The sequence below is a fragment of the Pipra filicauda genome, unplaced genomic scaffold, assembly GCF_003945595.2.
Source record: "Pipra filicauda isolate LSUMZ 115617 unplaced genomic scaffold, ASM394559v2 scaffold17_size4572894_pilon, whole genome shotgun sequence".
In the NCBI taxonomy this organism is placed as follows: Eukaryota; Metazoa; Chordata; class Aves; order Passeriformes; family Pipridae; genus Pipra; species Pipra filicauda.
Genome location: NW_024104287.1, coordinates 1,814,231 through 1,841,417, shown reverse-complemented (window position 1 = coordinate 1,841,417; position 27,187 = coordinate 1,814,231). Strand labels below are relative to the sequence as shown.

Below are 27,187 nucleotides of genomic sequence, written 5' to 3'. Positions count from 1 at the left end.
GTCCCACCAGTGGTCCACTTAAACTATAAAAGTGCACAATGTAAAAATTAAGGAGACTGTCAAAAGGTATATTTCCAAATGAAAAGGCTTAACGTGAACCCTCTGAATCAATATTTAACTGTCTAAAATATAAGTGCCTACATTTCCAGTAAGTTATTTGCAGAAGTGCTGAGCATTACCCAGCCCTTTCTCTGTGAGACGCAGGAGTTCAGCACCTTTGAAAAAAACAGTATGATATTAATTAGGTCTGAGAGGTGAATTTGAGACCCTAAGATTTGAAATTATGAAAATATGTAATTTCCATATGATACACCTGGAAATATGAGAGGTGGCAGTGGGGAGGAGCAGCTCAGAGAAAGTGACACAGGAAAGAAAAAAACCCACCCCAAGTGCCACTGTAATCATTTAGAGAAATTAAGTGCAATATAGATTATAGTATGCTGTTTGGAATCTACTTTTTTGTTAGAGATAAATTATTTCATTTACCAATTGCTTATTCCTGTACTGAATGTTCATTGAGTTTATTGTATTGCATTTTATAAATATGTGAAAAGAAAAAATTATGAAATGTTGCCTATACTTAGAAAAAAAGGCTGAAAATCATGTTCCCATATTCTGATCTATGTTTCTTTAAGTCATACAATGTATCTTTGCAGAACTAAATGAAGTATAAAACTAGAGATTAATGTCATTACACTTGGAAATACAAACTGTTGTAATAAAATGAAGACATAGATTCTTCCCACCAAGTTAATTTGAATAGCTTTCATTCTCTTTAGTGGAGCATTTTGCTTTTAATTGCACAGTAACATGTCTGGATTGTAGTCTATATCCAAGGAAACAATTTCATTTGACCTTCAATAGATAGTATCAGAATTAATTTCTAATAGTGTTGGGTATTCTCTGAGCTAGAGTGATGTAAAAATACTTCTTTTTTGAGCTATAATTTCATTCATTTTCAGATTATTCTTTATGAAAAGGAAACTGATAAAATATACTCTTTTCTTTTTCTTCCTTAATCTCTCCTCACGTGTCTCATTTTTCCTTTGTTCTCTGTCTATCTTCCTCATATTCACCCTTCCAAAGGCTAGGAAAAGGCTGTCTCTAGTCAAATATTCTCCGCACTGCTGTTACATACCATGTATGTACTATTTCATTTACAAGATATTTATGAACTCTTCCTTGCATAAGTGAGTGTACAAAAGAATATTTTTCTAGCTTCTAAGAAAGAAATTAAATAGTCTGCATTGACAGAATCAGCACTCAGGTTCTGAAACAATAGACTAATCATCCTTTAAAAGTGCTGCTTTTTTTGCCTTTGTTCTCTACTTCCCCCCTCCCTCCTAACACATTTGCTGTAAAAGTAGATCATTTCACAAACGTCTGACATTAATAAAAACACTTCCATGATTGTCATATTTTTCTTCGGAGAATCTTTCGTTGACACAATCTGCAAAAGTGAATTCGATTTTAAATGAAAAACTAAAACTTCTTTTTATGAATAGTTCAATCAAATTTTGTCTGGATAAGAAAGAAAGTTTTTGACCAAATCATAGGTAATCATACACATACACCCTCCCCCCACAATTAATTTGAGAAGCTCTTGTAAGCTTCTTTTTTTCTGACATAAATTAATCAATCCATGTCCCACACAAAAAAATTACAATAACAACTGCCTGTAATAATACCACTTTTAGAAGTCACATCCTCAATGAATCAAAGAATGGTGGATATATACAAGCTCATATCATTTCTAAATTAACAAAAATGTGTTAATTGTAACTTCCTCTATCACCAAAATCAGCCTCACTTACCTGTCTACTGACAATAAACATCCAAGAAGCACAAGTAACAAAAGAAATAGTCCAACAAATAAAACACAGCAAGAAAGGGCCGCTTCTAATTTTAAAATAAGCCAAACAATATTAAAAAGTACCACAGAGGTGCCAAGCAACTAGTAGTTGCAGACGTTATGAAGACTATTTTGAAAGTCAAAGTATTTTCACAGTCTTGGAGGAGTAAAGACAGAAGACAATAGCTTGCATTCACAATCAAACTCACTAAGTTTCTTACTTAGTAAGAATTTCTGGGAGATAGACCCAAAAATATCTTAAGAATTGAATAAAGTAAATACCATATGTCTTAAATAAGGAGTATATCTCAAAGTATATCTTTAATAAACATTTATTATGTTCTTATAAAGAGTATTTACATATAAACATTGATGTATACTCTCTGTATCTCTGCATCAGTACATGAAAATTAACTGTTGACTTTGAGAACACAAGAATTTTATTGATATGTATTATGTTATTCTGCATAGCGCGAAAGCATAGATTGAAAACTAGCTTTCATAACAAAATTGGGTTTTGAAACTCAAAAAAAAAAGTATATTTTTTCATGTAATTATAGTTGAACATTCTGTTAAAAGAACCATATATTTACAAGCTCTCTGGTTGTGTGCTGTTGCATTTCTTCCATAAAATTCACTATATTTCTTAAACAAACCACAATATTTCTTATTCCTTATAGCTAGTACCTTAGAACCTTTATCGTTATTTTGACTACTGGAACCCAAACATATACAATATTTTAATTACTAAGTGACTAATTTTTATGTTGTTATAGAAAAAAAGTTTTACAAACATTTTATAAGAAATAAAACTGTAAATCAATTGTACCATTTTCATAACTAATTTAGGACTCCAAATTATTTTTCAGCCCTTCATTTATAGTGAATAAACATTTCGGAAGTGCTTCAAATTTCTATTCACAATTCTTGCTGAGGATTTGAAAGGTTTCTATTTTATTTGCTTTATTTAATGCAAATATCATCAAAAGTGAGGAGGAAAGAAAAGTAAACTTCCATTGCTGGGCCTCAATGGTTTTCATAACTTTGAAGTTATACGCAACAGAGTCCGATCCTGAAACTCTAACTGCTACAAAGCTTGTAACTCTCTAAGCTTCACAAGTTTTGTGTCTTCTTCCTCTTCTTCACCTTCAGTCTGACTATTAATATTATACATTATTCCTCACATGCCAAGCTTCTTCAGTATTGTTTTTTATTCAACTTCTTCTGGGCATGTAAAGCTATTCCCTCTTCTATATTTTTGACTATATTCACTTGCAGATGGTACCCCAAAATGTTCTTTCCTATATATTACTGGACCAGGCAATATTCAACAAGGTGCATAATTTTGGGGAAAGCTTATGCTACTTTGAGATTAGTGGAACCAGTGAAAATAAAATAAACCAACCCCAACAAACCAACCAAAAAACCCAACAAACCAAAATACCACCCAGCCAAACCTATGTTATTCTCCCCTAACACCTGGACCCCTTTAGACACATTCAGATTTTCAGAAAGTTTTCTCTTGTACTTTCCTGTTTTGTCTGATCAACTTGTGAGCTACACTTCTCACTTTAAGGACAGAATACACAAAGACTTGGCTTCATTCACTGTGGGTCAAAAATCATCAATCATAATTTTGAAGTAAACAGTTAAAATAGACACTCATTTCAAGGAGTATTTTGTATTCGGTTTGATAACATTCCTAAAGCTTCCAAAGCTTTTGTTGCTTTATTTGCTATTTATAGCAAATCTGCTACTGAGTCATGGCACAGTGACATATATAATAAAAAGCCCATACGTGTCAGAGTTACATAAGCAATTTGACTTCTTTTTGGATCTACATTGGATAGCAATATGATGGACAGCCACCTTAACTACTTGGTGCTATATTCCAATATACATTAACTAATTTAAAATGTAATATTTGAAAGATTCCACCAATGTGCAGCCAATAATCCATGTGGGTAATTAAAATCATATATACTCACATTAAGAGCAGACTCATTAAATCCAGAGCTGCTGGTGTTCCCATTGAATGGACTCAAAATACTGGGTGCTCAGCTTTTCACAGACTTCACACCATGGATCCAGCATGTGGTTCTGCATAATATGAGATAGGATTGGTCATTTTTACATTTTTGTTAAGTCACAGGAAATTTAGAGTTATAAAAGTCACTATTTGGAGATTAGTTGTAGCTTTTTTTCTTTTTTTTTTTTTTTTAATAAGGCAACTAACCATTTGTGCCCTGGTTAAAAGCATTTTTTGTAAGTTATAATTTTAAATATAGTAATTCTAATAAATTATAGAAGATAATATTTCTTATGTAAACCCCATTGCTTTTCGTACAAATGAAAGTATAAAGCTGGGTTGCATGATTTAATTAAAATCTATCTTATTTCTCCATCAAATTTGGTGGCACAGCTGTTTACCATGAGGGAATGTGCAAAGGTATGAAAAATATATTTTATTATCACAATACAGAGAAATATCAGCCTTCAAGTAAGAAGGCATCTAACTTTCAACTTTCTCCTTTAGACAGTGAAAAAACCCACCAAAATATGCACACATTACAGGCATATATTATTAGCGGGACTAGGTCTTAAGAGGTAATGGAAGGAGTGGGAAAGAGATGTAGTGTGGCAGCTTTACAAAGAGCTGAGCTGACATAAAGACTTGTTGTCCTTTGTTTTCCCTGTCTTTCTGTCTTTGCTCCCAACCCTTTCATTTCACTCCTTTGCAATGAGTGTGGCACTGACTCCAGGAATCAATTCAACTCCACAGCCAAGGAAAAAAAATGTATAATTAGTTTTGGCCAGAATATTTTTCTAACAGGTTGGTGATTTCAAGTGCCTTGAGTCAGTACCAAGTTTGAGGCAGAAAACAACAATAACAAAACAAACAAACCCCACCAAAAAATCAACCAACAAACCACAAAAAAACCCAAAAAACCCTGACAAAACCAAGAGAGTGTGACCACAGGAAGAGATGAGAAGAAGTGGCCAGGAAACCAGGATCTTTCAAAGACAAGCAAACACATCAACATGTTCACCTCATGATATGAAGCTGTGTCTTGGGCTGCCTGATATCATGACAAAAGAAAGTATAGAGGAAAGGGTAGTCACAGCAGGCTGTGACTGGAGACTTTAGATGCCAAATACCTCGCAAAACTGCTATACTTATTTGCGCTGAAAAAATGAGGTCAAACATCATTTGTGATGTTCACAAGGTTTGGAGCAATGAAGGTTCCTCTTCAATAATGTCCAAACACAAAGTCTTTCAGAAGGTGATGCTTAACACCCTGAAGGTTGGCAAGGCTATCACTGCTCAAACAAATGTGCGGGGACACCACTGGATCCAGTTTGGCAACGTGAATGACACAACTGCTGGAGGACCTAAGGAGAGCAGGAGAAAGCAGATACAAAGTGCCAGCCCAAGTACCCATGCTCCCATGAACATGCAGATGCCCTCAGGAGAAAAAAGAAGGACTAAAGCATCCCAGTATATCACACTACCTCATTTGAGTGATCCCCATTGCCATGGATCACCCTCACTAATGAGCAACCATGCATTGTAAAGCTGGATAGTCCTCTGAATTGAGCCCTCAGAATATCTGTTGGAAGATATTCTGTTACATGAGAATCAGGACTGTTTTGCTCATTACTATAACGAAGTCCCTGCTCAGGCTGTCTTCAGTACTAGTTGCTACAGCTCAGGAAAAAAAAAAGATACAGTACATTTTAAAGATCTTTCCAAAATACCTCAATTGAACTTTCCAGAGTTTGAACTACTAAACAAATAAAGAGCTTGCATGCATTTACATTAATAAAAAGAGGAGGGTTTTTTTTCTTGTTATAATTACCACATATTACAAAGGGGAGTAAAACAGATTTCTGTATCTGCTTTCCCATCATATAAATACTACATAAATTAATTACCATCTTTCCAAATGTGTCAGTTCCTACTGAGAATTTATGAGATTAGAGAGATCTTCCTTAGAGGCAAGCATGATTAGATCCTAAAGTAACTCATACTTTTTTACTAAAGGATGTCATATAAACTATTCCAGAGTTTTTCACAGAAACCGCTAGTTTTCCTATCCTCTTTACAAGTATAAGTAATAATAACAACAGTTATTATTGCTAGTGTACTTTTTATGCTGCACAAAGGCAAACAGGAGTAAATTACAGCAATGCATTCCTGAAAGCTGTTGAATGTCTTCCTCTCCTATCAATATAAGTGAAAGACCATTACACACAACTAATCAATGATGCTATTCTCATGAAACACTGAAAAACTTTATAAAGGAAACAAGACAGAAGGAAACACCTCCCTAAGAAACAGTTGTGATGATGCATCAACCCATGCTACGCTTTCTAAACTGCACAAGGAATGTAAACGTGCACTTTGGCAAGAAGAAGTGAATTGCTTACTGTGTGCATTCTGCCATCTATTTTTGCCCAGTGAGGGCAGGGTGCCCAGCCCTATAGGACTTGGGTCATGTTATCTCCTGAGTTCTTCTTGTGGTAGGACTTGCCACAATGGAGTCTGCTGTTATTAAAAATAACTTTCAATACTAGACTCCCGACAGCAATTCAAAGACCTGTTTCCACACTGCCTCTCTCCTTATAACTCCTGCCCAGGTGCATCGTACCTAACAGCTGCAGTCCTACAGTCCAGATCCTCTAAACCTTACAAATCCAGTACAGGGTGGCAGCCAGGTTTCCAAGATGCACAAAAGATAGTCTCCCTTTCCAACACTACATCCGTAAGTACTATGAAGCAGTAATATAACCTACTTACAAATAAAATTTTTTGACTCTTTACAGTACTGGATCAGGATAGAGCCGGGAAGAGATGCATACTTCATTTCCTAGCCTCAAAACCTGACAGCAGCTACTGAGGTCTTTGCAAGTTCTGAGCAACTGACTTTGCTCTACGTCCCCTATCAAAACAGATTACCCAATTTACACCAGGCAGCTTATGGAAAGTCTACTTTACATTAGACAATTTCAAAATCACTGCCTAAATTGTGATAGTGCAAAGAGAACAAGCACTCTCCCTCTGTTATAGGGGAGGAAAGGAATGAGAAGGGGAGGCAACACTGGACAGAACAGAAGCCAAGTTTCCAGCCTCCTCCAGGTCCCAAAAGTTATGTCATAACCAGAGAACATGCAATATCTCTAGGAGAAGCTGTAACTCCTGGAAATCAGGTGAAACTCCAAGCAAGTATGTCCTGCATACCTGGGGAGAAGGAAGATAGTCTTCAAGAAAATGCTAAGAATTCACATGCTGTTATAGTGTTAAGGGTAGTGGTTACTATCTATCTTGAAATGTAGAATCAGAATTTAAATGAATTTCAGAAATTAAGGGAAGTATCTCATTAGGTCAATAACCTGTGTAAACAGTTGTTTAAATATCCCCATAAAAAAAAAGTAACATTACTTAAAACATTTTTCATTTGCAAGAATATCAATTGCCTAGTTAAGAAAAAACATGTGAGCCACTGTGATCACAGACACTGAAAGGCGATAGCCACAGCAAAGTACCATGGCACCAGATATCCTTTTCTGAATTGAAATTAAAGCAATGAAGTAATAAAGATAAAAAATATTTTGTTCAAAGTCCTCATCTGCATAGATCAAGCATACTTTGTTAAAATATTTACTGGGAAGTTTGAAATTTAAACTACTTTGCTTCCAATCTCCAAGCTTTTGTTCAAACTTGTATCATGTACTTACTTAACTGAAAGAAATGCAAAGGCTCAGTGAGGCTTCACGATAAGAACTAAGCACAAAATAAAGAGGAATGATGTCCACGATCATTAAAATACAGGCCACATCACTCAATAACAGCCACCCAGAACTTGCATCCTTGTTGTGCACATAGTCCCAGTCACCAACTCATTGTGCACTGGAGGTGAGACTGTGTATTTGCAAATTTTACAGCAGGAAGGAGAGCATCCTAAGCATAAGCACTAACCACAACTGCATTTAATGGTCCTCCTACTGTACCACTGTCTGATGCCACCACTTCCTTAGCTGAAAAGATTTTAACCTTGCTAGTCTTTTTTGTACCTCATGGTAGCAAAACCCACATGAAAGCCAGGACAGAGAGTTACGTCCACAAGTAAAAAGTAGCAGCAAAGTCTAAAAGCAAAGCACAGTTCCTCATTCAAATTTACCATTACACTATCCAACTCCTCCTTTATCTTGAGCACTTCCCAGAATAGGCATCCTGACATTACAGTCTCATCAGAATATAGTAAATATTATCCATCATGAGGGTATAAGTCTCAAAGCCATATTACTCAAGATGGATCCATCTTTCCTGAAAGTTCTGCTATTCAAAGCACAGGCTACCATTTCCACTGATAGGTACTTTGGCATCAAAAATCTAATCAGATTCAATGAAAGCTAATACATTTGACAGTAACACAAAGCAAATTTCCTTCCAGAGCACTTGTTAAATCCATTTTTGTTGAACAGGCAGGAGAAATATTTCCAGTGAGGAGTTTATTCAATAAAGAATGTCACTTTAATGTTCTTTTCCTCAGTGTGATAACACACAAGAAGTTATTTGGAAGTAGTTGTAATGATCACATATTCATTCTCCATTTTCACTGTTGCTTTAGCCATATATTCAAAAACATTTGCCATTTACTTGATGACCAGGTCTATAGTTGGGAAAGCTGCTTCTAGCCACAAAAAACTTTGAAACTACCAATAACCAGAAGTTTCAACTTATCATGGGAAAAATAAACATTTTACAAAAGAACCACATGACAACCATTGCTATGCGTGAACAGCACCTTGAACATCTGTGGGGTTTATGATATTTGCTTTCTGTAAACACCTTCTGAAAAAAAATCTCGATCAAAAACATTTTTAAAGTGGTGTGCTTTTAAAAGAATAAACAAAACAGGGTAGAGGAATAGAAAAAAAATCTGATTTTATTCATTTTGGTTCATTTAATAGCTTCTAATATGATGCTGCTGCAGCATTAATTCCTCTCTTGATATGACTTTGTGTTTTATTACTCTCCACCTACAGGTTTTTTTTAACATATATCTGTCAATTTTGTTGCAATTGCAATTCAACTAAAAAGCATTGCAAAAAAAGGTTATAAGCCAATTATAAAAGTTTATACAAGAAATAAAACTTCCTTAATGAATAATTTAGGCTAAATTAATATAATTTAAGAAAAATTATTTGTTTTGAAACTAAGCAAAGAAAGCAATGGAGAAAAAAAAAATAGGATATAAGTTGTAGCAAATATCTGCTGTGAACAGCTTCTTAGAACAGCCAGTCAGGTTATGTAAAAATTGTAAATACTGTCAAAAAGAATAAGTATTTAGGTTTGACAGAAAAATGGACAGGTGGGGTGGGTTTGGTTTGTTTGGGGTTTTTCCCCTTTTTACATCTGCCAGGAGAGACTTTTTAACACTTGAAATTGTCTGCAATTAAACATAACATAAAACCAGATTTTATTACTGGTCCATGGAAAGAAGCCGAAATTCCCAGAGAGGCTGTAAGTTTTCAACAGCCTCATCTGAGAGCAGAGAAATAGTCATAACCATTTCTCTGACAGATTGGGCAAGAGCTGCCAAAACCCCGAAGGAAAAGCATTTTGTTTATATCAGCCCCCACTCAGCACGTGGAAAACACAGCTGCAGAGCTGGTTCTCCTGGTCCTCCAGTTTCACACCCCTGTGGACAAAACCAGCCAAATTAAATTTGTGGAGTCACCACCGTGACACACGGAAGCTTAATGAAGCGGTTAGAACAGATCTCAGGACTTGCAGAGAGAAAAAGGCTGGGCTGTTAGCAAGGGGAGACGGGAGACTCAGGAGCTGGTAACTCCTCCAAAAGCCTCCTTCCCTCACTTCATAAAAACACCATCCAAAATCTGGCTTTTCAGTACAACCCCAAGAATGTGTTAATTAGACTACTCTTGGGAAAAATTACTCAAACCTGTAACTCTTGTGGCTGGCTCCCCCACACCCTCTGCATGAGGGCCACTCTGCATTGGCAATTCTATATTCCATGGAAGCAACTTCCTGCAACCTGTTTGAAGCATGGAAGGGGGACCTGTGGCAACTGGGCTGTAGTAGAGAGGAGGAGCTGCTGGAGGAGAAGGCCTTGGTGGCCTGTCTGGGCAGCTGCCATGCCACATCACTCCTTTGGCTCCAGGTGTCAAGCCCCAACAAGGAGCATATTCAGGCTGTGGCTCCCTCCACAGGTTGCCACCGGGCTGGGGTATGGGGCCAGCACTGGGGGACAGGGGCTTGGAAGCTGCAGGTCCCTGACAAAAATTAAGACACCCCTTGCTCTCCCTGAAAAAGCAAAATCTTTCCAACATGGCAGTAGGGAGGGAAGCAGGGAGAGTACTTCAGTACTCAGCACCAACTAAAGAGACAGCATCCCACTAGATAACTATTCAAATGAGCCCTTTTAACCAATCCTTCAGCCTACATGCCACCACTTACAGCAATTTTTATTTTTTTTTTAAGCTGAAGTAACTGAATAACTGTTTTGATCTGCTTTGAGAATTTGTTCCATGTCCTCAGTTTTTCACTACCACTCAGTCCTAGAGCCAGGCAGCCCTAAAGGGAACAGTCGTGATGTTGTAATCCCTACAAGCAGTTTTACTTGTGCTTACCCCTGGTGTGATTCACCTCACCGGAAGGTGAATGCTTGTGATGGCAGGACAGGCCAGTTCTAGCTTCTCACTCCACCCCATCACCCTGCTCTGCTTCCCCTAATAGCAGAGAGAATGAGGACAGGAAAGAATTCAACATCTGACATGATGTCATAGAAAACTTTTCCATTAATTGCAGAAATTGCCATACTTCCTCACTCAAAATACAAGTGCAACTATTTTTTCAGAATGGTCATCCTCTCCTCACCTCACCATCACTTCATTAGCCCTGTCAGCACACATCACCTCTTTAGCAGCTTGTAACGGGAACAGTAGAGCCAGCAAGGAAACACTAGGGCGAGTAACATGCCTATCCTCTGCGCTTATCCTGCCCCTCTGGCTACCTGCTGGTTACTGAGCTCCTTCACAGGGGCTGTTGCTGCTGTGCTTTTGGCAGGTGAAATATGCCACTGCTACAACAAATGCAAGGCTTTTCTGCATAGCGCAAAGGGCAGGCAGATTGCAGAGCAATCATTACCACTGCTGGTGGAATTTCTTATAATCCGACTGGGATAACATGGGCTTAATTAAAAAAAGGAAAATGTCTGTTATCCTCCTATTTGCAAAGAGAATCAACTGAAAGATAAACCTGAAACTCTGACATATGTGGGTCATCAGCCTCACACATGGGGTACAGCATGTCATATGAAGGGACTCACTTCCAGCATGTGTCTCTACCTAGCAGTTGCCACAGGAATTCACACACATCTGAGACCAATCTGAAAAAAATCAGTGTGAGTTTGTAAACTCTAATTATCTCTAAACTGTTTTAATATCTTTAGTAATAGGCTTTCCTGGATTGCTTTTACCTTTTGGAGGTCAGGTTTTAGTTCTTAGGAGGTCACTCATGAAGCTGCAGTCACTCACAGTTTCATTGTTCTCTTTCAATTCTAGATTTACTCTCCTGGCTTTTACTAGCAGACAGGTGAGACTGTGAGTATGCTGTGGTACAGGCTCCATCCTACTGTTTCGGCACCTATACATCAGAACGTCATCACTCTTGGTGCTGCTACATATGCCTGTTTGTAAGCCTCATGGGTGGCAATAGGATCTTTCCACTGAAGGTTTCAACCCACATAGAAGTTCATTAACTTTGCACATCTTAACAGCACTTAGTAAATTTAACATACACTATTTTACCCTTCTCCTTTGAGATCTTACATATTTGGTACTTTTTTCCCTCTAAAGTACCACAGATTAATTCCTCATTTAAGGATCATCTCACAGGTCTGCCAAGCTGCACATCAGAACAGTCTCCTGAACTGTTTCTGCAGCTTCTTGATTACACTTGAATAAGGTATGTCTTTCCATGGCCAGCCTCTTTAATCACTGACTTTACATAACCTCAAAAGTGGACTCCTTTTGACCTCATGTTCAGGGGAAGAAGAAATCACCCAAACAGGGTAAAAACTGACCTTCAATACCTCCTCACCTAAGCAAGCACTCTTCATGAAGGGAATTCACATAGTACCAGCTCACAGCCCTTCTTCCCACCACAACCCTGGGACTTACAGAAAATTTGCAGGCCAAGAGCCATCAGTCTCCTCTCAAGACCAGCACTGGAAGCTGGGGGCAAATGGGAGACTGATTCACAAAGGGACTGAAAATTCCTGAGAATACTCTGTCCCTTGTGAGGTCATTTTCAGATTTCATTTGTTACTTTGAAATTAGCTGCAAGTTTGTTCAGATTTCATCCTGTTCCAATCGACAGATGATCCCTGGCCACCTCTAGCACCTAAAACTTTTATTTCCTTTACTGTCTTTACTTTTAATATACTTATTGCCTTCACAATTCTCATAGCTTTGAAGACCTCTGAAAGTGTACAGTACCAATGCAGCAATCAAAAACAAAAATCTGTGTCTTAATGTACAAAAGCATGTGGTCTTCTCATAACAGGAGAGTTGTTTAATTATGATGTTCACAGAAGGTGGGTGTCTTGTCTCTCAGTCAGTTGAACTAGATGATCATTGTATGCCCCTTCCTACTGAAATACTCTATTCTATTTTTATTATTTAACTAAGACCTACTCACAACTGATACTGCATACGTGTCAGGCAGAAAACACCTACTGATTGTCACTTTTCAATAGAGAGCATGAAGGGTGTGTTGCCTGAAAGGGATGGAGGGAGTTTTATAAGCTTTGCATTTTTGCATATGCTGCCTTGATGTTACTCTCTGATTTTTTTAACAAACCCCATGTGTGGAAAACCTGAATGGCCAAATTAGACACCATGTATAATTTTGTGGTGTCCACAGGTGTCCCTTCATCCTTCACAATGATGAAAATAGTGAAAGTGGCAAAACACACCTGTACAGAAAGAAGATCACATGGTACATGTGTAACATAAACATGTGCCCTATAAAGGTGCCCTATAAAAGAAAGAGCTCTTCATGGTTCTAGAGCTTTACTAAGCACTCTTGATATTGACACAAGGGGGCTATTTATAAAATATGCTGTTACTTCTGGGTTCAGAAGGACAGTGCCACTTGGTTTCTTCTAGCCTTTTTGATTGCCTTTGAGGTATGACACCTCTTGGCTTGAAGAGGGAGATCCTTACGGACTAAGGGTGGGTGTTTGGCTAAAGGAAACTCATTAGTTTACAACCATCTATTCCTCCAGCATTTTCTCCTTCAGGCCACAACATTCCTTTCCTCACCTTCACCTTGTCCTCAGAACAACTAATTTTTTATCTTAGGCATTAAAACAGTCAGATCCTCTGTGTGTCTTGTCCAAAACCCTGGAACTATCATGAGTACATCTGCTTTCTCAGGGGGAATTCTCTACAGAATAACTTTTCTAATGTTATCTTGGCATCACCTTGGAACACATGACTTAGGAAAAGAGAAAAGTCAATTGGCATGACTGCTTTCCAGCCCTCTTACACCACTAACACACTGCAAGTGAAAAAAACCAACCTGCACTTCCCTAACTATGAGTCTCCAAAAGGAACTGATTTCCTAAGCAAACAAAGGCAAAATTCAGTCTCTACATTCTCAAACAACCAAAAATTCAGGAGATTTTACCTATTTTCTGGTTTGATTTGTCTTACATGACTTTGATCACTCAAAATTGGTATGGTGTCTGAGTCTTAATTTCAACTGAGCCAAGTCTTAGAGACTAAGTTCTGCACTCTCAGAGCAAAGCAAATGTAATGACAGTCCTGGTCCACTTGCACAATGTATGGTGGTTTTGCCTTGGTTGAAAATATTTTTTCAAGATTCCTTTTCAACTAAAGCTGTAAAGTTAGGTTTTTTCATAAACTATAAAGAAGGAGCTCTCTAAACTGTAGTAATTTACTACACCTGGCAATGCAAGTAGGAAAGCATCTTGAACCACAAGGAGCTTAGGCATTATAAATATTTTCTGATCGTCTCCTTGCTAAAAAGCTGTTCACTCAATGCAAAAGCATGTGCACCATCAGCAAGTTCAGTACCTCAGAGAAAACAATGCATTAAAATGCAGTTTGGAATAACTGATTTTACATTCTGCTGTAATGCCTTTTCACAATGTGAAAGATTTTAAGGCTAGTTTGCTTTTGGTCACATAAGCTTCCACATAAACTTCAGTAGTCAATTATTGCTCAATTCATTTCTACCCTCGTGGCAGGGCAAGGAGTCTTGTATCCCTCTTGGTTTTCTAGTTACCCTGTGGAGAGCAGATTTAGCACCACCTTCCCTAACTGACAGAGCAGCACTTACAAAGTTCTTGAAACTTAAGGACAAAGTCTCTCAAAGGCATGCCGTAATTTCCTCACTCACTATCCAAAATGCTCTTATGTCTGGGTCTTGGCCAGGTTGATGGTTCCTCAACACAAGGAAGACCTTCTTCACGTACTCTTGACACACTTACCAAATTCCTCTCAAGAGAGGCTCCTCCCAAGTTCCTTCTTGGCTCCAGCAAACCAAGTCCCAAGAAGGGCTGCTACAGGATCCTGTGCCCATCCTGGACCTCAACAAGCTTCTCCGCCCATCACCTACATCATCTTCCCACCCCACCCATCAGAAACTGCTCTCAACCTTATCTCCTCACCTACTCATTTTTGAAGGGGCCACCTCTAGGCACACAGTGTGCTTTCTTTGGGCTTACTGCCTGTTAGAAAGAAAGAGCTTGCACTCATAGTGATAATGAAATGGGTATTTCATTATCAGGACTAAATACAAGGACTCAGTATTTAACACATCTGGTCATAGCAAGCCTTTTAATCTTTGCAAAGAAGAGAAAATATTGGAATTTTAAAATATTAAACTAAAGGGAGAATTATTTCTCTCTGCACTTAGAGTAAAATCAACAATGTGTCTTACGTGACTGTCCCATTGGACTGCTCTAAGCTGTTTCTGAAGCCTGGCAAACTTTATACAGACATAGCACCCTGCAAAACCACCTCAGGACTGGGCTAAGGTCTGCCTGCAAGTTTCCTTCAAAACAGTGCTGCAACTTTAGAATTGAGCCTTCTGGACCAAGGCCAAACAAATATTCCAAAATAAAGCTTGAAAAAAAAAATAAAGTCACCAATACATAAATGCTATAATTTAATAACACTAAAATAATCTCCAATAACCTCAGGTAAGTATCTTAACAATATTTGCTAATTAAAGTTCAATATTATCTGGAGATTTAAACATGGGGTTTGAATTCAGGAAAGCATTTTGCTACACCTGACATGGTCACAAGCATCTCAGCAAACCCATTGTCACTGGTTTTTATCAGATGCGGCATTAACAGAGCCACAGTCACTGTCGTAACTGAAATGCACAGGAAGATAAAAGCCATTTAAAAGTAAGCCAAGCCAAGGCATTTTACTGCAATAAGACCAAGCAGTGTCATAACATGCAATTCCCACAATGTTGCCTTCTCCCGTTTGGGAACTGACTTCAGAAAACCATTAGGCTCAAAAAAAGTTTTTTGCATGCCTTTGACCCTCTATGGAAACAGAGAAGGCAGTCCCCCAGGAAAAGGCTGATTTTTGCAGACGTTTTTCCTATGCCTATTCACGGCCTAACCCCTACCCGGGTCACACCTCATGTCGCAGGTGCACTGCGATCTCTGTGCACAACACGGAGAAGACCCTGAAAGCGCCGGCAAGTGGCCTGGGTGAAAGCACCCAACCGATGCAAATGTTCAGGAAAATATGAAAACAGCAATGTTTAGCAATGCCCCACATCTATGCCTCCCTTTCAGGTATTATTGTGACTTTTGTTTGGACCATAGGAAAATATTGCAAATATTTTCAGGAAAACAATTCAACTGCTCACCTGCACAGTTCTGTGGCCTCTGGGGGAAATGAGGCTGAACCCCTGGCTTGTGGCTTCATGTGGGGGCTGTTTCTTGGTCCAGTTCACAGCATTTACTCTCAGACTCAGCTCTAACACCCATCAAATAAAAAAATCACAAAGTTCAGTGTTTGCAGACTGAATCTGTGTCCCTGGAAAGAATCACAACAGAGAAGCACATCTTTGCAGCCCCATGCAGATGTTGCACCCCATTCGCCACTGAGGTTTCCAGGGCAAGGTTCAGGTCCTCCTATAGCATATTCATATATGAGGCAAAATGTTTCCCTGGCCCATTTCAGTTTACAGTCAGAGTTTTCTGAAGGAAAGGGAAGATTCTTAAAGTCCATGTTGTCTGTGAATCTTGAGCTGTGCTCTGTGTGCATATACACACACACACAGGGGAGCATATGTAGTAACATATATAGTAGCAGGATTTTAAAAGTGAATTTCTCATTCTGTTATATGAGGTCCACTTAAATTTGAGCACTTGTGTTAGATTCACTCTAAACACTGGTACATATGTCCCTTACATGCTTTTTTTTTTAAATAAATTATGAGTTGAAGAGTAAAGGCTTTTCATTGAGTACTAAAAAGAACATGTTTTTTTCATTTATGCAGGTGCACTTGTTTAACAGGAGGACAGTACTTGAGTTTAAGTAAAAGCATGAATGTCACTTCAGCAAAGTCTTTAACGCTTTTCAATAATGACTTAAAATTACTACTGAAACTTGGTTTTACCACTATGTTAAAAAAAAAAAGAAAGAAAAGGGTAAAAGCTTTTTAAAACCTTCATTTACTTGAAACAAAGGGAAAGTATATTTGTTTTTAAGCATGCAACACTTAAAAATTGAATCAGATGCCATTTTCAATAATATAATCATATGCAGAAGTTTCCAGGCCTGGCAATTATTTGGACAGCTGTCAATCAAAATGTCTCACAGCTATCCTACCGTGTCAGCCACCAGCTAACCCACACTTTCCCAGGGACGTCTTAGCATGGCATCTTTGTTCTGTTTTCAGATAAACAGATCCAATTTCTCAACAAACAGACTGCTACAGTCCTTTTGATAACAATGTAATAATTCAAAACAAATGATTCTAGGCTTTGATGATAGCACTTTTATGGGTCATGAAGAAATCCTCCCACCAACATCTGTTTGATTTTATCTACTTGAACTTTATCCTCCAGCTGAAGATTTATAAGCTGAAATCATCCCAGCCTATTAAAGTCAGGCTAATGTTAAAGCACTAACACAGAGAATGAAAGTGCATTTTGCAGTCATCTACCTTTTGAAATCCTGCTGTGAGGAAAAGATATCAAAAGTTTGAGAGATGTGTGTTTAAATATGCTAGAAGTCTGCATTCTCCACAGAGCCTTGGATGACTGAGAGGTTAAGGAGTCTAACTATTGCCCTGCTGTGGGGGCAAATTATTTACAGAACTATTATTTAGAAAGACAAGATGAAAAATACAGATGTTGTTTACATTGAAAGACTGTTTTCTTAGCAAAAACCACTATGGGTGATGAAAATTCACTCCAGATTTGTTTTCCCTCCTCTCTCTTAATTTCTGCGTACACTGTAAATAAAAAGCATGACAGCAGACTTATTAGAATCACTTGTTACTTATTAGCTAGATGGCACAATTTAGTCAAGATGCTTTTTAAATTAAAAAAAAAAAGAAAGAAAGAAAGAAAAAGCAAGACTTTCCATGAAGAGTCTAATAAAACATGCCAAGGGAAAGAATATTGCACACTTGCTACCTGAAAACAGCTTGCTGTGAAAGCCAGCAAAAAAAGAGAAAATATTCAGTTGTCCCAGTTGCAGATCTTTTCCAAGAAAATAATTCCCTTTCTATGAGTGCTAACACTTCTACAAAGTGTGATAATTTAGCAGTTGCTTTCTGGAATATTGCTTTGAAATAGATTTTTTCAATGTATTCCACGTGACATTTTTTTAACCTAAAAATACAGTATCAGTTACAGTTTGTAGCATACTGTAGAGCATAAATGCACACTAAAACTTTGGACTAATAAGAAGAGTATGCATCTCAGCTATTTGTAAGAGGAAAAAACTGTACTGCTATACCTCCTGTAACATCACTTGGAAAGAAAATATGAACGTGTTAGTATTTGGAGGTGTGTACCTCAAGAAGCTTAACCCTGTGTCTTTAAATATATTTATATATTTACACACCCCTACACAACTGTCAGACCCACTTTGTATGAAGCAACTCCAACTTACTTTATGCACTCTAAAACTCTTTTACTACAGTAGGAAGAGATGACCTTGTAGATTAAAGGATACCCTTATCACTGCTAATGTATACAGTACAACTGGAAATTGCACTGACTCAGTTCTAAATAAACCACTTGGTCACTTTTCTACCAGTCTGAAGCAGCAAGACATGCACACGCAGAACTGCCTTCTCTGCAAACAAAAAGAAAATCTGCTTAAGTACTAAGTTCTTAGAAGCTCCAACACAAAGTTTACTGAACCTAGTGAAAAGACTAAGGAAAAAGTTGGAACAGCACCATAAAAGAGGTATCCCTGGGAGAAGACAAGCGTGTCTCCGGAGAGGTTGCTTCACCTTCCGTGGCCAGCATGTCCCAGGTGGAGACCTTGGCCCTGTGCTCAGGGTGGGGGTCAAGCCAAACTTGCTGCAACAGGGTTTGATTTCTCAGATACATCCCGTTTTAGCCCCTTTTTCTTCCCCTGGTACTGAGAGAGGCAGCAAAACTGCCACTGCCAGAGCAGAGATGCACACAGCATCCTTGCCATCCAAGAGAGAGGTTTCCTGATACTGATGAAGTAACAGTGGAAGGCAATGCTCTGCCTGCTCCAGTGATTTCTCTGGGCAGTTATTTTTGTGAACTGGGAGACATTCCCTTTCTGAACAGGCAACAGTCTTAGTCTTGCTTTGGGGTTTTGGTTTTGGTTTTTTTTTGGAGGGGGGAGGGGACCGGGGAGAGGCAGAGGGGTTGTTCTTTTTCTAACAGGAGGAACAGTTCAGACAGGCATGCTTAAAGCTCAAGGATATAAAGGAGCATAACAAGAAGAGGGAGACCGAAAATCCTGCATACCTTCCCTTTGACTGTCTGTTGTATGACATTTACCAGATGAGTATATGTAGAGTACTCTGTAATTAAGTTCATCTGATCACAATAACTTTTAGGAAACTTCAAAAACTATGTCAAAACTCAGAAGTCAGAATAATTTGTATTTATTCTAAGTAGATGAGCATGTTGCTTGAGCATAAATTACACTTTCATTTAGCATGAATCAAGCCAAATTATTTGGTCAGGTTATGGAACTTCATTTCAGATATGGCATGCCCTTTGTTTTACTAACTGTGTGGAGACCCTCTCTGTTTCCAATGTTCAGTGTATCCCATCTCCCTGACCTGTCCCTGCCCATGCCTGCTCCTGCAGCACCAGCCAGACCCACAGCCTGACAGAGGAATAAATTCAAAGAAGTTGAAAGCCCTGAAGGACATAATGACAGGTGAAAATACCAAATTCTATTTGAACTCAGGCTTTCCTCAGGCATCTCATAGCTCCTGTTTCATGCAGGAACCAAATTGTGAAAACACATCATCACCAGAGCTTTGCCATATCATTTTGTGTACACTGTGACGGCTGCACTGTTAATGAGAAACCTGTCCCTGCCCTCTATTCAGGGTGAAAGAAAAAGAAGTTTATTGGGAGGAATAAATTTAGACAACAACGTATCCCTCAGTAGTATGCCCCAAAATAGCAAACTATAAAAGCTTACACTAATCTTACCAGAGAGAACTAAAAAAAAAAAAAGGCGTCTGACAACACATGTGCAGGGTTGAAATTCCTCCTCTTGAAATCTCTAGATTAAACTGCGTGTGTTTCCTTCGTTTTTTTTTCTTTTAAACCTCTATAATTGTGAACTTCTTGTTAAATACCAAAATATTTTAAAAATATTCGAGAATAAGTGCTGCTGTGGAAGAACAGCTACATCCTGCACACCACACATAAAGCTGGATTCATCCTGTTGAATTCCGACTAGCCAACTAGTCGGAATTAAACAACTGTAGAAAATGACTGATTTATTCATCTCCATTTTCTTCCTTCATGAAACAGATTTTCTGAGTAAATACCATGTGTTTCCTAAAAACCAACATAATTAGTTTAATGCTGGAATAGATTTGTAAAAACTTAGCTGCCTTACACTGTAATTTTAGCAAATGGGAGAGTTAAAGAAAAATGGTTGTAAGTGTTGCCCTCAAAAAAATGGGCTTACAAGTGGGATGGCAGCAGCAGCACCAGTAGCTGTACCCCAACAGGGCAGAATACTGCTCACTGAGGATGCTGTCTCCTGTCAGCTAACTGGATGTGCACACACCTCTGTCTCTCACTCTCCTGTATCTGTAAAACAGATACAGTGATGCTTTCCCATCTCAACAGGGCACCCCAAAATCTGCAGATTAATTGTTCTTTATTAAAGGGCAGACGCTGCTAATATGCAGTATGAAAGATACATAGATGATTTATTTGAAATACAGAGTGCCTTGAGAAGCACAGTTTGCCAATAAGCAGAAAAATACCATTATGATGTTCAGATTGTCATATCTCAAATCTGAAACTGAATCTATCATCAGCTGTGCTAGCAATGTATTTTCTGCCAAGTTGCCACGGGTAACAGAAATGCATGATGACAGCAATAAATAACTTTAATGACTGCTGATAATATCATGAAAAGAGCTCTGTGATACACTGACATCATTTAGAGGTTTACTAGACATTATTAAGTGTCATATCGTGCCTCAGCTTGTCAGCCAATCATAGCAAATTGCTTGTGTATACACATATTTGTATCCATCTGCATATGTATGTAAGACTAAATATTATAAGCTATAAACTACATAGTATATTCAACTTATTTTCACTTGAGCTAACTTAAAATAGAAATATGCCAGTTACACAACAGTGGATGTACCTTTGGATTCCATAAAAAAACCCAAACCTGTACAAACAAAGGTGATTACTATCCTCACAACCTCTCAAGCGATGATGTGGTATAACACTACACACTGCAGCCTATTTATCACATGTTTGTCGTTTTTTAGCCCTTTTCTATTTGGCCTTCCTGGAAGTTTGCAGTATCACCATCCCTGCAAATAAGCCTTGCTGGGAACTCCAGGAATAGGGTGACAAGATATTTGCACAAACAATTGCAGAAAGAAAAGTTTCATAATAAAATCATCTTCAAATTAAATAAATCAAAGGTTGAATGACCTCACTTTTACCATTTAAGTTAGAAAATGAATGCTTTACATTATATCTCGAAGTGTTTTGCTCTCCACCCTCACAGGACTACTGCTACCACAAAAAAAGACAAAAACTTTAAGCTGATATTGCTAATGCCATATAGCCCTAAAACATAGACATTACCAAAGCAAGTTGAGACATTACATATTCTTTTCATAAATGTTTTCATTTCCTTAAGGAATAAAATAATTCTGGATTTTTTTCATCTGTTATATTAAAACATCCCTTAAAGAAGGGAAAGATCACTATTTGCAGAGGTAATATTCTCATATTTGTGATCCATGTTAAAGTAAATGTATTCTTAAATGGCAAAAATAAGACTTTAAAACCCCATTTTAAATCGTGTACACCTGTCAGAAATACAAATATGACAAGATCCCTTTAAGAAGTGACATTTAGCAATACCTATTGACATGGAAGGACTTTGGGAAGATGACATGAAGGCTTGCAGATACACAACAGATCAGGCACTTACATCTGCTTCTTTAACTCACGTCATCCTTTTCCATCCACCATATGATTTGTACATCAACATGATTACGCCAAGCTGGGTTATACATCATAAAATACATTTGCCTGTCAAAAAGGTACAGATACTTTTCTTTCTTCTCTTTAACAACCATTCCATGTGGGTTACATATCCCACAGCATTTAGATACAAGCAAGAGGTTTATTTTCTAGCAACTTCCAGTTCTGAAGTGTCACTATGATCAAGATTTATATGTTACAGTCATACTTCAAGCTATGATTATTAACTGTATTTCGTTTAAGGGACAAGATTTGTCACCTGCACAAACTCAGAAAGAAAATATAACGTAATTAGTAACTATTCATGAGCTTAATCTGAATTTAGGGGCGCAGCATGCAGCATTCATTTTTACTCTCTCTCTTTTTTTTAACTCTTTAAGTGACCTGCAGAAACTTGGTATAAAAATTTTAATAAAGTTGTAGAAATAGATATTTTTTGCATTTTACTGTATGCAAGTTGCTTCACTCGCATAACAAAAAATCAAATACCTCAAAAAGGCCTAGCTTAGTTCCCAAAAAATCCCAAAGATGACATGGTTTATTATAGGGTGATCAGTGGTCTTAAGAAAAGTTAAAGAAAGAAAAAGGAAAAGAAAATTTAAAAAATCATTATGGATAATTATGTTGTCTCAATAACAAGTATCTATTAAAAGAACCTGAGCCTCCATGCTGTTTCTGATAAAGCTTCTAGTACATGACGAAAGGATTTACAGCTACCAAGATTATGAGGTGGCAGGAGTCAGATCCATTTCTGCACCTCTTCTCAAGGGTCACTTAATGTGAAGGAAGGAAAGCTTGTGGGGCCTCGCTGGGCACTTCTCAGGTTAAGAATCTCCAACTGTATTAAATCAAAACCTAGTTCATTAATAAGCAGCATCCCTGCTAGGAAATCTAAATGAGCCTCTTTTAGCAGTAAGACTTTGTTTTCCCTCAGATTAAAGTGTCCATGGAGTCATAAAATGCCTCCATTTCTCAGACAAGACCATAACCTCTTAAATGCCTCCTTTTTTTAAAGGGCTCTGAATTTGTGTGAGCAGCAGTACACAGAAATTGGTTAGTGTTGGCAAACAGTGTGACAACTGCAACACAAACCCAAGAGGGGAAAATAAACAACCCTTCAGTTATCCCAGTCATTGGAGCCATGTGAGCATTTAACATGCTGTGGGTTCCTCAGGCCTTGGAGAACATAAATTAGTGCAATAAGTGATATAATTAATGAATTTCAGCAGTCAGATATAAGCACAAGTAATGTATCCAGGAATAAATCAGGCAGTTGTTAAACAAAAAAGCCCTGTTGCTTTGGGATACCCTGAATTCCCAGGCTCTCCTTGGATCCACACATGTAACAAAATCACTTTCCAGACAAAAAAAGAAAACCTGTAAACATACAGGGGTAAAATTTCCTCTCAGATTCCTTTATTCAATGCACCTGTTTCCCAGACCTACCTTGCACCTCCCCACCAAAGATCTCCTGTTTCTAGGACTGGAGAGAATAATCTTCTCCCTATCTGGCTTCATGCAATGTCTCCCAACTCTAAATTTTGTTCAAGAAGAAAAGAATTTGCCTATCTAAACACCTGACCCTGGGTGTCACCTTTTTAATTGTTTATCCCTTCCAAAGACTGAATGAGGTCTCTACCAAAACCTATTCCAGTACTTCGGGATGAGTGAAATGAAGTAGTCTGTGCCATACAAATCATGCCAGGTGATTTCATCAGGAGTGCAAAAAGTTCCAAATATAATAATACATAAAGAAAAGGTATTCCTATAAATAATCTGTAAATCTTATCATTTTGATAACTACTATCTACAGCTTTGTCATCTAAAGCAATGCATTTTAAGACAAATTCTCTCCAATGTACATGTCTCCCCTGTAGATAAAAATTTTCTCTGCTTAGCAGTTGAGTGCTTGGCCCAGCTTATAAAGGGTGAAAAAAAAATACCAAAGAAAGAAAATCAGATTATTGCTATTTTAAAATTATTATGAGTGTGAACAGACAAATGTGGGAAGAAACCCATTTTGAAAAATGAATGAATTCAAGACATTGCTTTGGAAATGGATTACTCTCATGCCAATTTTATGTCAAAGTAATAACATTTTGGGTAAGAGCCCAAAACACAAGGAGAGTGACTTATCAAACCTTGGACTTTAGCAATCTGGTTTCCTTTCTTTGAAAACTTTGGTAAACACAGGTCTGTGAATGATCAGCATGGATTTTACACCGTTTTAAGACAAGCAGATGCAGTTAAAAGAATTCAAGTCCATTTGCACTCAGCTTTAGAGGGATTTCCCTAAAATTACTTATTTTTCCTTTCCTGTGAGGTGTGCTAGCCAGCCAGAGAACAGGGTAAAGCAAAGTGTAAAAATAAGATGGAAGGAAGATGCCACAGTGAAGAAAATATACATATATTTTAAATACTTAGATCAGCCCATTGCAGAAAACCCTGCTCCCTAGCCTTTCTGGAAACTCAGTCGATAAGGAGAAGACTAGAGAGCAGTACACCCATAAAATGTCAAAGCACTAAAATCTATCACAAACTGACCCAAAGAAAGTGGTCTGAAGTTTTGCATCTGGTTAAATCAAAATCCCTGAGACACCTGATTTCCTCTTTGGATTTAAAGGCAGAGAATTACAGCTCTTTGCTGTTTCCTTCCCTTGCACCTGTGCGAAGGTGTTGGCTGGTGGCTGTCCTGCCTGAGGCTGGGCTGGGAGCGATGCTGGGGTACAGAGTCCACATGAGCCTCTCTTCACTCAGAGCCATAAGAAACAAGGTGTGCTGGGCCCATGCACAAACAGTTTTCTTCCTCATTACACCCATTTCAGAAGCCTTTGTGCAGAAACTACAAGGGGCTTTCTGGGAGCCTCCTCTGGGGGCACACAGCATGTAAAGAGGTGAAAACAACTCATATTGCTTCTCACCACATGGGAGGAAAGCTGCTCACTGCTGGACCCTGAAAAGCAGTCAGGAGGCTTTCTCAGGGTGTTGGCCAGAGGGGTTACCTGAGGATGATGGGTACATGAGCTTTCTACCACACTGGTACAGATTCCAGACCTAAATATAGGTCCAGGCCGTTACTAGTTTAGTTCAGTAACCTGAACCCCGAGGGGTAGCTCTTGTGGCTGGCACCCTTCCTGCTGCTCGCTGGCATGTGTGAAACAGCTACTTGTACAGGCCCCCACTGCTGGGTCTCCCAGTTCAGCACTCTCCTGACGGCTGGTGACGCTCTCTCAACACCTTCCCTGCAGCCACATAGCAGGCAGTGAGCTGGAGCAGAAGTTGCCTTGCCCAGTGGCTTGTCCCCTCAGGGACATGTCTCACTTAGCTGTCTTCAGGCTGCTTGAACCTCAACCAGACAGAATCAAATCCCCGTGATCTGTGTCACATTGAACACAGTAGTCCCTGCTTACATCTCCACACCTCAAAATTGCTCTGAAATCTGCTATAGAAAACCCAAATTTTGCACAGTCTTCTCAGTGATGACTGGATTCTCACTGTTAGGTAGGGGACAGAAATCTGGAAAAGAATTAAAGCTATCAAGAACAAAATAGACAGTGCACCACAAAGATTTCTCCTTCAGCTCCAAGGAGAGATTCCCAAACCACAAACATGCCTCACTTATTTTGGGAATGCTTCACTAGGTGAGGATGAGGTGTTGGCTGTCACTACATCTTCTCTCCTGTACCTCCTCGGCACAGGTCCTGCTACTTTTTTTTTTTTTTTTAGCAAAAACTCATATATCTATGATGGAGATAAAATAGTCAGGCTAGGAAAGGAATCTGGGAAAAAACCAGATGACTGAGGAAAATAAGTATACAAGAAAATGAAGATGAAGGAGGAAATTAAAGTATAAGAGCACAGCAGAAGACAGTAAACATTTCCAGACACTGATGTGCCATAAAGCAGAGGCTCTCAGCAAGGACTGAAGACTACTCTGATTTTTAGTAAGTAGACAGGCTCCAGGACAGCCCAGCTTTTGAAATGCATAATAATAAGACTATACAAGAGTCTGATGAAGACCAAGTTGAGCTCTTCTATGTTCGTTGTATGCAACTCTACATCCTTTGCTTTTTTGAATCTTGACATTTTGGGTGATGGGAGTCTAGGGCATTAACTGATCCTCATCCAGGAGTTCTCCCAGTTCTGTTGCAAAACATCCTCTCACTTAGTCTGTGGTCTCCTCAGATATTCCCTGCCATGAGCTGTTTTCCCCAGCTATCAAACACCCCTCTGGAAAAACAAAACAACACAAGAAAACCACCACTCTCCAGATGATCACCAAAGCTCTCTGGGGCAAGCTGATTACAGCATCACTAAAATACCACAGAAAATTGAGGTAAAGATAACAAAATTCAAATATTTAAGCACCACAGACTTGGTTATGTTTATACATATTGAGTAACATATATTGCATAAAAATGCATTAGAGTACTTCACTACATTTATCCATTTTTATAGCAATCAGTAGCATAGATAAAGGAGGACAAGAAAGGTAAGAAAAACAATGTGGTACATTGAATTTATATATGTATTTTATCTTTTAAAAAGGAAAGACACCTTTATAGTGTAGATCTTGATATCTTTGAAGAATTACTCCCATTACTACCTTAGGAAGGATACCAAAGAAACTTATTACTCTGCAGAGATGAATTGCTTCTCTGCATATTTTCCTTAAGATTCTGGAGCTCTTGGATTATGTTTTGTAAATCAGTTAGCTTCCTAGCCAGAGATTAAGGTAAATTCTGCTAAGGACTAAAAGTTGACTTAGAGCATTAAGAAGGATTAATGTTTAGCTGTGGTGAAGCTGAAGTACTAGGTTAGCATGTTTACGCAGTGCTGTAGATCACAATTAATCCAAAATTAGTATAAAAGATCAACAGCAACTGCTCTTGCATGCCAGCTTGGCTTAGTCCTAAAATCAAGACTTACTTTGGGGGCAATCTCTGCGCAAAGTTGCCGTGTGTCTGCCCTAATAGGTTTAAAGCTTTCCAAGGAATCCATGCATTTTAAATGTTTAGCTTCTTTGCCCTCTGCTTTGAGAAAATAAATGTTGAAGTCAGTACTCGAGGTGCTTCTGCTTTTTATCTGTGTCACGGGTCCGTCAGAATAGATTGGTGCTATAAATGAACAAAAGCAAATACAATTTCCTGCCTTACAAAGAAAAGGTGCTTAAAATATGTCCTTTCCGTCATCATCAAAGATTAATAAAAATAACAGGGATTTTCTGGCAGAAAATATTCATGTCTTATAACAAAAATAGATAGTAGAAGTACACAGGAATGTCCAGATATATTCATACACTGAGAGGTGCGGGCATATATATTTAAAAAATATGTTTGTCTGTTCTGTACCTATAGAGAGTATCTATAGTAACATATTTAAAGATATAACTGGAAGATCTATCTTAAATGACATGTAACAACAAAGCTTAAGAGAGATAGGTGGGGGGGTAAGGGGGGGAGCTCTCTCTACTTCAAAGTCAGTTTAAATGATGATTTCTAGCTCCCTCAAAAACCAGCAACATTTCTGTGTCTTCAAA

General features: G+C 38.3%; 1 long non-coding RNA gene across 1 annotated transcript; it reads right to left on the bottom strand.

Annotated features, from left to right (window-relative positions):
- Positions 1 to 137: 137 nt before the first annotated feature.
- LOC113988230 lies at positions 138 to 10,539 on the bottom strand. Its single transcript, XR_003540849.2, has 3 exons — positions 10,511 to 10,539; positions 3,841 to 3,952; positions 138 to 215 (listed from the first exon to the last, which is right to left on the bottom strand). It is a non-coding gene; the product is annotated as an uncharacterized LOC113988230 (long non-coding RNA).
- Positions 10,540 to 27,187: the final 16,648 nt, after the last annotated feature.